We start from the raw sequence: 9,710 nt of genomic DNA on the forward strand, positions 1-9,710 counted from the left end.
TTGTTGTAGTATAATCATATACTGATAGATCGATCCTGACATGTTATGCACCTGGGAAGCCATTACCAACACTCTAGTTTTTTTGTGCCTTTAATCTACCCTGACACTAATTTGGAGGCAACCACTAACCAATTCTTTCTTACTGTACATTAGATCACACTGCCTAAAATTTTATATAAGACAAGCCATGTACATCCCATACTGGCCTTTTTCATCAGTCTAATTTTTTGAGAATTAGTCATGATATTATTATATAAATAGATCCTTTGTTTTTTATTATGAATCGTATTCCCATCTGGACATACCATAGTGCCTGTGTCCACTTGTCAATGCACAGGAAGGATTGTCCTTGCTGGGGGTGATTATAAAAAGGCTGTCGTGAACACTCTTCCTGACAATGCGTGCAGTACTTGGGTTGAACCCAGGGTCTCATTTATGCTAGCTAGAAACTTTACCATTGGGCTACATCCCCAGTTTGTTTTTGTTTGTTTGTTTGTTGTTTTTACATTTTGATGTAGATTCTTGCTAAATTGTCCAGGCTAATCTTGAACTTGGACTGTCCTGCAAGTTCCAAAGCAACTGGGATTATATGCCACCATCCTGAGCTCATGAATATTGTTATACAGGATTTTACATGAACGTAAGTTTTTCCTTCCTGGAAATTTACATTGTAGAATAATGGCTTATGTTATAGAACAATAGCTCATTTTCCCCCAAAACTTGACAGTATCTGTTCTGAGTAGTTATGCTGCTCTAAACCTTCAGCAGGAGAATAAGGAAGGTCCAATTCTATATTCTTACCAAAACTTGGTACACATTTCTGAATATGTCGTTGTCAGTTATAAGATGTGTAATATTTTCTTTCTGTATGTGGCTTATGTTTATCTTAGTGCTTTTATAAGGGATGAAAGTCTTCATTTTTGTAAAGTCTAATTAATGACTTTTTTCTTTTCTAAACTAATTATACTTTTGGTGTATCTAAGAAAATATCTAATAAAGTATTGCTTATCACATGATGATGAAGGTTTTCTTACCTATTTTCTCAGATGGTTTAGACTTTATCTTTAAGTCTATTATATAAGTCTGTTTCTTACAGCAACAAAAATGCCTGAGCCTGGGTACTTTAAAAGAAAATTTATGAAGCTCACTGTCTGTGGTTCAGGAGCATGGTGCCTGCCTCCTGGTGGGGACTCTAGTCATGTTTCATCATGACAGGTAGCATGAAAACTTATTTTTCCATCGAAAGCATCAACTCCATATTTTCTGTCATTATAAAATTAAATGACTTCAGGCTTTTCAGTTTCTTTGACAACAGAAGCACTGTAGTGTAAACTTGTTATTAATATTATGCTTTTACCTTTTGGGGCACATATAAAACAATGTACAGATAACAGAACCAAGGACTGATGGTTAAACAGTTTGTTTTTGTTTTTTATTTGGCAAAAATTCAGGTGGTACAGTCCTCCTATTTCTTTTCAAAGTACCTACCTTAGTAGATTTTTCTTTTCGTGTTCTTCAAGAAGTTCCACTAAGCTATGCCAACAGTCACCAGTAATATTTCATTTAGTACCCGCGATATACTCCACAGCCTCAAAACAACTCTTGTAGAGTTTGGCGAGATGGGTTTGGTCAGATAAGCTGTCTTTACCCCAGAACCAGCATACATTTCTGCATCTAGCAGATAACGGGTCAGCTTCAGCTGAAATCTGCACCTTTATGAACCTTTATCTGGCTCGTTAGGCATAAGCATTCTAAAACTGCCTTTTCCTAGAAAAGGTACGACCATCTTATCTACAGTTAAGTGAAATCCAGAATAACATGACTTTGACTTACTGACTGATTCATGAAATCAGTTGGAGGTAGAAACTAACTTATTTGTCTTGACTGTCTCTTCTCTAGTTTTAACACAGTCAAATATATGGGAACATATTAAAAATGAAAATCTAACTAGACTCATAATAGCACACAAAAAAATGGGTCTTCCTATTCCATCTGTGGCACACATTAAATGGATCTCTTAGTGACCAGACTTAAAAACAGGAAAAACTCTATAAAAACTTATAGGTGCTTTGACACAGGAAAACAAGTGACACTCTATTTACTACTGATGCATCAACAGGACTTGATATATATTGGATTCTTCTCTGTAGGATAAGAGATTCTGAGCATGAGTCTTTGGTGCACTGGATTAACTACTCCTCATGAGGGGAAGATGATGGCAATGCTGAGTCAGCAATGTGGGCAAATTAAGAAAACAGTACTTTAAAAATGTTCTGGGTCCTCAGGGCCTATTTTCTGTACCTGTAGGTTAAAATGACTTTCTAGGTACGTATCACAAAGTCTTTGGGGGAAATAATTGAATATTGGTGTTTGCTTTTAAGAAATCTTATTTTTTTCCTTGTTCTTTATGTTTTAAATTATTTTAAAGAAAGTATAATAATTGATAATTAGAAGGGCACATATTTCAAAGACCAAGATGAGAGGTATTCTATCATGAGTTTTGTATTACACATCGCTGTCCTCAATGTCGTTGCTCAGATCACAGACATCTGCATACAGATTGTCAAGGTGAAAATTCTAACCATTAACTGCTATTTTAAAAAAAACTTATGAAAATTATGAGTACAATCATTGCAGACATCCTGTATATATACTTGCATGCTTTCCCCTCCTTTAAAATCTTTTTTTCTTTCTTTCATCTTCATTGTTTAATGCTTAAGTTCAGTTGCTTTCCATTTTAGTATACCTATTGCAACTTTCAGGTTTTATTTGTTCTTTGTGGTTCTTACACTATGGAGGCAATATGGTATTTATACATGCAAGTCTGATTTATTTCACCTATGAGTGTAGCCTCTAGTTGCATCCACTTACCTACGAAGCCTTGGAGTTTGTCTTTCTTTATACCTGAATAATACTCCATTGTATAAAAATACAACCTCTTTTTCATCCATTCCTCAAGAGATGGGCATTTATGCTGAATTTCTGGGGTCTTAATTATTATATGATCATGTGTGTTTTAATTGGGTTGATATTATCTGGAGTTCTATATTCTTACTTGAATATCAGATTATTTCCCCATATCGGGGAGTTTTCTATTATTAACTCTGCCTATATTCTTTTTATGTCATTTGTGTTGCCTTATTCTTTTCTTTTTTTTTTAGCACAGGGTCTACAGGGTCTCACTACACAGATCAGACTCATAGTGATCTCCTGTTTTCAGCCTCCCAAGAGCTGGCATTACAGGCATGTGCCATCACGCCCAGTCTTGCCTCCTTATTTCTCATTAATACCTATTACACTTACGTTGTTCATCTTTGCATCGTCTTGCAGGTGGTGAATTATTATTTCCTGGATCCTAATTGTTTGTAAGAGATCTTTCCTCACCTTTTCACTAGCTGCAATGGTGTATTCAAGGTCTGAAAGTCTATCCTTACTTTCATTCAAATAATTTTGCTTTTAATGGGATTCTTAATTTCTTGTATATGTCTTTGAATCTGCTTCATTCATAGTGGTTTTTTTCCTGTATTGCTCATTCTACGTTTCCACCATTTTTCTATTCTCCTCTATGTTTTGAAATCAATGTCTTCTTTAGAAATGCTTAGTAATTCTTTCATTGTAGTTATCATTTCATTTTTTTTAACCTATGATATTTCATGTGTGTGACTTCCAATTTCTTTTATGCTGATGTCTCCTAGGTTTGTTCTGTACGGGCCTGGGGCCTAAGAATGCATTTTTCTCTTTTGTTCTGGTCATTTTTTTATTTCACAAAGAACTCATTATTTTGATTTCTGTGATACACTTTTGTGAAAGTTTGATAGTAAAAAACTGTATTACCGCAGTCAGAGCCTCTTTGTAAAGAGTATTTTTTTTTTTAAGGTATTTCTCCTATGTCAGAGATTCTTGTTTTGTGTGTCACAAGATTTTGCCTTCTCTATTGATTGAGAATGAGACATTGGCTTGTGTTTGGCACTGTCCTCTGTTCTTCCGTGTAGCACATTGATGTGGTTATTACCCAAGCACTTCCCAATATTAATACACAAAGAAAAACATGTGATTAAGGCACATATGTTTTCCTATTTACAGTAATAGAATTAGCAATACTAATCACAGCTAGTGAAATTTAGAGATTGACAAACTTTTATAACTAATGTGTTTGTACTTCAGGCCATAGGTGCAAACATTATGCAGTATAACTAAGCAGATCTTAAACTGGAAATTTGTATTTAAATTGCTTCCCCTGAGTTCTGTCTGGGCACCTCCCTTTCATGCACCTAGAGTCTTCCTGACTAGCACTCCCCAGTTACCTGCTGCCACCTTTGTGAGATGAGGATGCTCCTGTAGGTTTGGGCCTTAGGCTGGGCTCAGCTGGGCTCAGCAGTATGCCTCAGCTCACAGTGTCTAGATCTAACGAACTTGAACTCTACTGACAGAACCTGGCTTGAGTTTAGTTGCTGTGTTTAGCTCTTTCCAGCTAAGCCCAGTCCAAGTGGTGCTGCTGTGCCCCTCTGATTGCTAGTTCCATGGCTCTTTCCCAGTAGGCCCGCCAATGTGGAGTGGGCCCTCTGGACTGTGCTGGCTTATCCTATATTTACAAAGGCAAAAATTAAGAAGATGAATTAAATATCTGATTTTAGGACAATGGCAAAAACCTGATGTCAAAACAGGCAAAAACATTAGAGATAAAAATCTTACAGATGACTCTAGATGGAAATTCTTAAAAACATTCAAAGAAAATAAGCTTATATAAAGAAAGGAGAATGTCTCAAAAATAGAAATATGTTCTTTAGTATATTTCAACATAGTATAACATTAAAAGTCAAAATGAATAACTTTCTCTATCATAAAATTTTACACTGAAAAGAGACTAACTAGTGCTCGAGAAAGTTATAATAGTTGGAAACTGAGTACAACTGTGATAGCTAATAAAACTCATGATAGATCTTACAAGTGTCCTGATTAAAGTCAGAAGCTGAACAGTTGCCTTTTACAACCACTGTGTAACATTGCATTCAGTATTAACAGCCACTTAGAGAGCTGAGACAAAACAAATCACCTCTGATTATAGCACACCTTTCACATGCTCACATGAAGACCAGTGAAGGACTGCACTAGAAAGCTGACTTCACGCTGTGACCTTGGAGCTATACTCCTCACCTGGTGATGCTGTAACCATCATGGAGTCTGTATTGTACTGTACTTTTGTTTTTGGGGTGATGCTGATATGAATAAGTCTACTACACTGCCAGTTGTGTAAAGTGTGGCACTTTCAGTTATACACAGAGCATAATACTTAGCAATAAGACTGAGTAGCTGTGCTGGTTCATGTATTTGTGTGCCTTGTGACGCCAGGAGCAGCCTCCTAGACTTCTTGTTGCCACATCTCTTGATTGTGTGAGGAAGCTACTTTGAGAGGCTGAGTGATCTCTGTGTAAATGGACTCTGTGATGGTCACTCAGTGTTGAAACTGCGTAGTACCACATTTCTCAGAAGATATTCCCAGCACCAAGTGACACATGACTCAATCTGTAAGAACAAATCTAATATACCGGTGGTCCCCAGAGTTTCTTTTTTCAAGTCAACAAGCATTTATTAACTTTGACAAATTTATAGAATAAAACATTCTACCTAACTGTAATTGTGTGTATACATGAGTCAAAGGTAAATATCCTTTAAATTTTTATCCTGGCAACAATTCAGAGGTTCTTATGAATAATGAAATTCTCACCAATGAAGCTGATCTGTACAGCTATATCAAAAGAAATGATGTTTCTAACTGAATCTGAGGCTAGAGTACTTGACTTGTTTCAGTAACAATTCAACCACAACAGATTAAGGTATGTTCAGGAGACAGGCTCAGGAAGGAAATATTCAAGGGTACAACAAAAATTACTTTGAGCTGGGGAGATAGTTCAGTGGCATAATCTCCTGCTTCATAAGCACAAGGTCCTGAGTTTGATTCCCAATGCCAAAAAAAGAAAAAAAAAAAAAAAGAAAAGAAAAAGAAAAAAATACCATTTAATCAAATTAAATATCAACCTTTTCCTACAAGCAATGAAAAAGCCCTCCATGTCTCTAAATGAATACAGCTTTCTCCAACAGGAAAAAGCCTTACATCTCTTTCAGTATTAGAGACTTATGCACCTTTTTGCCATCAAATTTCTTGCTGTGTTATTTCAATATCAACAAAGCATGGTAGCCATTTTTTTTGTCTTTTGTGACAGAGCTAAATCTTTAATTTACGTAGCTAAGAGACCTCCCAGGTATCTGCCAATAACAGAACTGTATGTCCCAACTGTCCACAAAAAGAGTCCTCCAGGACATCTGTCTTTGTAAGAATCTTCTAATTCAGCGGTTTTGAAAAATAAACCCCTTTTACTTTATTTTTAATAAACATAAGATTAATTTCCAAGTCCATGAAGTTCTACCAGAAGTCTAAGACTTGTAACACTTTTAATGGAGCTCTGCACCAACTCATAAACAACTGAATTCTGTGTTTCTTGCATTTCATAGAAATAAAACACTGCAACTTACACTGTTACTAAAATGAAGCTCTTCATGAAAGTTTTAAAAATAAAACTCTAAAAGAACTAAGCTACTTTATTTAACATGTAATAGTTGTCACAAAGCAAAATGTATGTATTTAGTTTTCCCATACTCCAATGTATGTCCACAAATCTTCAGATTAGAAATTTTAGTTTTGTATCCATCATGGAAACAGCTATGAGTTTCTGTCGATAGAGAGCTAAAAGCAGACTTAGACTGTAGATCAGGTACAACTGAGTCGTAACTCCGTGAAAATAATTAGCAAAGAGATTTTAAAAATTTATTGCTTAGTCCTATAAAATGGTAAATTTTATCCAAATTGATACTTTTGTTATTTTGTTTCATGTATTTTAAGTCATATGCATGGCAAGTAGCACAGGTATCAATTAAAATTTTAAATTAAATTGTAAAAAAGTTCTAAGCTGTTAGTCAACACGTATTTGTAGGAGACACTTCCAGGTCCTCGTCTTGATCCAAGAAGCCAATATTTGTAATCCCAAAGTTATTGGAATCCCATCAAATTGATTCCAATCTACCACTTACAATGCAACCCATGGCAAAAATAAAGACACTAAATTATATCCTCAATCATCGGGGAGTCAAGGGGCTCTAAGTCCAGCCATGAAGATGGCTTTCTGGAACCAAGAGAGTGACCCAAGGCCTCACCCAGTTTTATTCAGTGGGGGAGTGGCTTGAGGATTGACTGAGAACTGTGGGAAAGAGACTACTATGAGCTGAGCTAGGTGGGTGGCCTACATTTACCTCTGCCATATGCAGAGAGGATATGCAGAGAGAGTAATCTGCATTATATAGTACCTAATGTTTTGGTAAGTCTGGTGCTTCACTTGAAAGGTGTAGTCTTTCAAGCCCCAGGAAGTCATAGCCTCTGTCTCCAGGCTCGATCCCAGCTGGCGCCAGGGAACATTAGCTCTACCGTCCTGTCACGACCCTGGCTCACATTAAAGAGAAGCAAGTACAGGTTACCAGGGAAACGTGTAGGCCACCTTCAAAGACTATCACCAGCACCTCAGCTAGACCAATATACATTGCTTAAGGCCAACTGAAGGACAAACAGCAGTCCTAGCCAGCTCTGTGCATAACAATACGAGGAAATAGGGTCAGGCTCAGTCAAAATGGAGACAGTCGCTCTTCTTTCAAAGAGAGCTGCTCAGGTGGTCCTCCACACGTATTCCCTTTTACCTACTGGCTTCTCAAAAGTTAATCCTCCTGGAATTAACTAACTGTCCAGATAGGAAAGACAATACAAATCCTCTTTTAAAATTTTCAAGTTTTGTAGGAAAAAAAAATCCATGAACTATTTCATTAAAATTTGACTAATTATGGGACTCTTTAAAAAGTCCTCCACTATTTTTGTGCCTAACACTGCACTGTATTGAAAGGTCCTGCAATTATGAGTCATTTTGCAGCTTCTTTAAGTACGGGACAGAAATATGGTTCTAACAGCGAGGAAGGAACAGTGCATTTTACAGCTCCCATGGAGAGAACAGAAGATGAAAAGATGACTTGACTTTGGCTTTTAAAATCTAATGCTGACCCTGAAATGTCAGATTCACAAATAAAACAACAACAATAGAAGATTACAGCAGCAAGCCACAACTTCACCACACATCACTGAGATTTCTGAAATAGGCAGCAGTGTTTTTCTTCTTCCACTCAATCTGTAGAATCTTCTTTTCCTGTTTTGTGGTTGCAGGCAGTTCAAGGCTTGTCCACTGCATAGGCTCAGCTTTTCACATGGAGATCTCAATCTTTGTAGCAGTCATAGATACTTGTAGCAGTCATTGATCACACCCCATAATTTCATGTTTTGATGAAATTCTTTCTTTCAAATACCATGTGCACATTTAATGAAGTACTGTTTGCTTGTACTTGATTAAGATCCGGAAGTGAATTCTTAGCATATACAGAAATGGAGAATTCACCCCAGTCTGATGCCAGTCATGTCTACAGGAAACAACTTTTCTCCGCATCTCTCTCTCTCTCTCTCTCTTTTTTTTTTTTTTTTTTGTGGTACTGGGGATTGAACTCAGGACCCTGTGCTTGCCAGGCAAATGCTTATTCTATTAAGCTATCTCCCCAGCATCCGCCCCCCCCCAGCATCCTTTTTAGTCCACATGTGCTTCCCTGTTGTACAGCGTTCTTGAACTAAGAATATATTAAGATCAGAAGCTTTTCTTCTGCAACAACTCCAGCATTTCATCCCCTCATGGAAACTAAGTACTGCAGAATGATATATGCAGACTTCTTCTAGACTCTGTCAACCCTGAATGTCTTTGAACATCCTCCATTTGTACATGAGGTCTCAATCTTAATTTCATCACTGTCTTTTTTCTTATCTGCTTCATTCCCTGATGACAGTGTAAGTTTTTCAAGTGCTTGTTTTAGAGAGGCAGATATTCTTAATTTCAAACTCGTCATTGGTTCATCCAGGCTTAGTCTTTTGATTTCCTCTACTGGCTTTGGTGATTGAAGGATATGCTCCTTGAACGTGGGCCTCAGTTCTGAGAGCTCTTTCTTCTCAGTAGTCTTGATTTCTGGCTTGACTGGCGGCGGTGTGGGGGGGAGCTTCTTGCTCTTATGCTGGCCTTTTGTGCAGCCTAAGATACTTAAGAAGTAAAAAAAAAAATCAACGTTCTTCTTTTACAGCAAGACCAACCCTTTAATTCATCATGAAAGACCGGAACACTGCGATGATATGTACAAACACAGTCGGCATTGCTTTCAGGACTGAAGTGCTGGCTGCAGCCCTAGTTGTAGCACAGTAGGGCCATTTTCCACTCCCACTGTGGACCGTGAAACTGTAAGACTGGTCCCCAGAGGTTTTGATGCCAGAGACCAATTTTATGGAACACAGTTTTTCTGTGGATAGGGATATAGTGATTTTGGAATGACTCAAGTACATTGTAATGCTGTGATTATAATCACAGCATTATATTATGTTATTATGATGCTGTGATACAGAAGTCTCTGCTAATGTTCATCTGTATTTGCAGCTGTTCCCCAGGATGAGCATCACTGCCTCAGTTCCACCTCCCATTACCAGGCATTAGAGTTCCATAAGGAGCTTGCCACCTCTATCACTCACATGCCTGGTTCAAATACGGGTCCAGGTCCTAGGAGAATCCTGGGTCGCTACTGACCTGACA

At 37.4% G+C, this 9,710-nt stretch overlaps 1 pseudogene; it reads right to left on the bottom strand.

The window, feature by feature from the left end:
* Positions 1 to 8,162: 8,162 nt before the first annotated feature.
* LOC101560562 lies at positions 8,163 to 9,335 on the bottom strand (annotated as a pseudogene).
* Positions 9,336 to 9,710: the final 375 nt, after the last annotated feature.

Source organism: Octodon degus, unplaced genomic scaffold, assembly GCF_000260255.1.
Source record: "Octodon degus isolate 3935 unplaced genomic scaffold, OctDeg1.0 scaffold00192, whole genome shotgun sequence".
NCBI lineage: Eukaryota > Metazoa > Chordata > Mammalia > Rodentia > Octodontidae > Octodon > Octodon degus.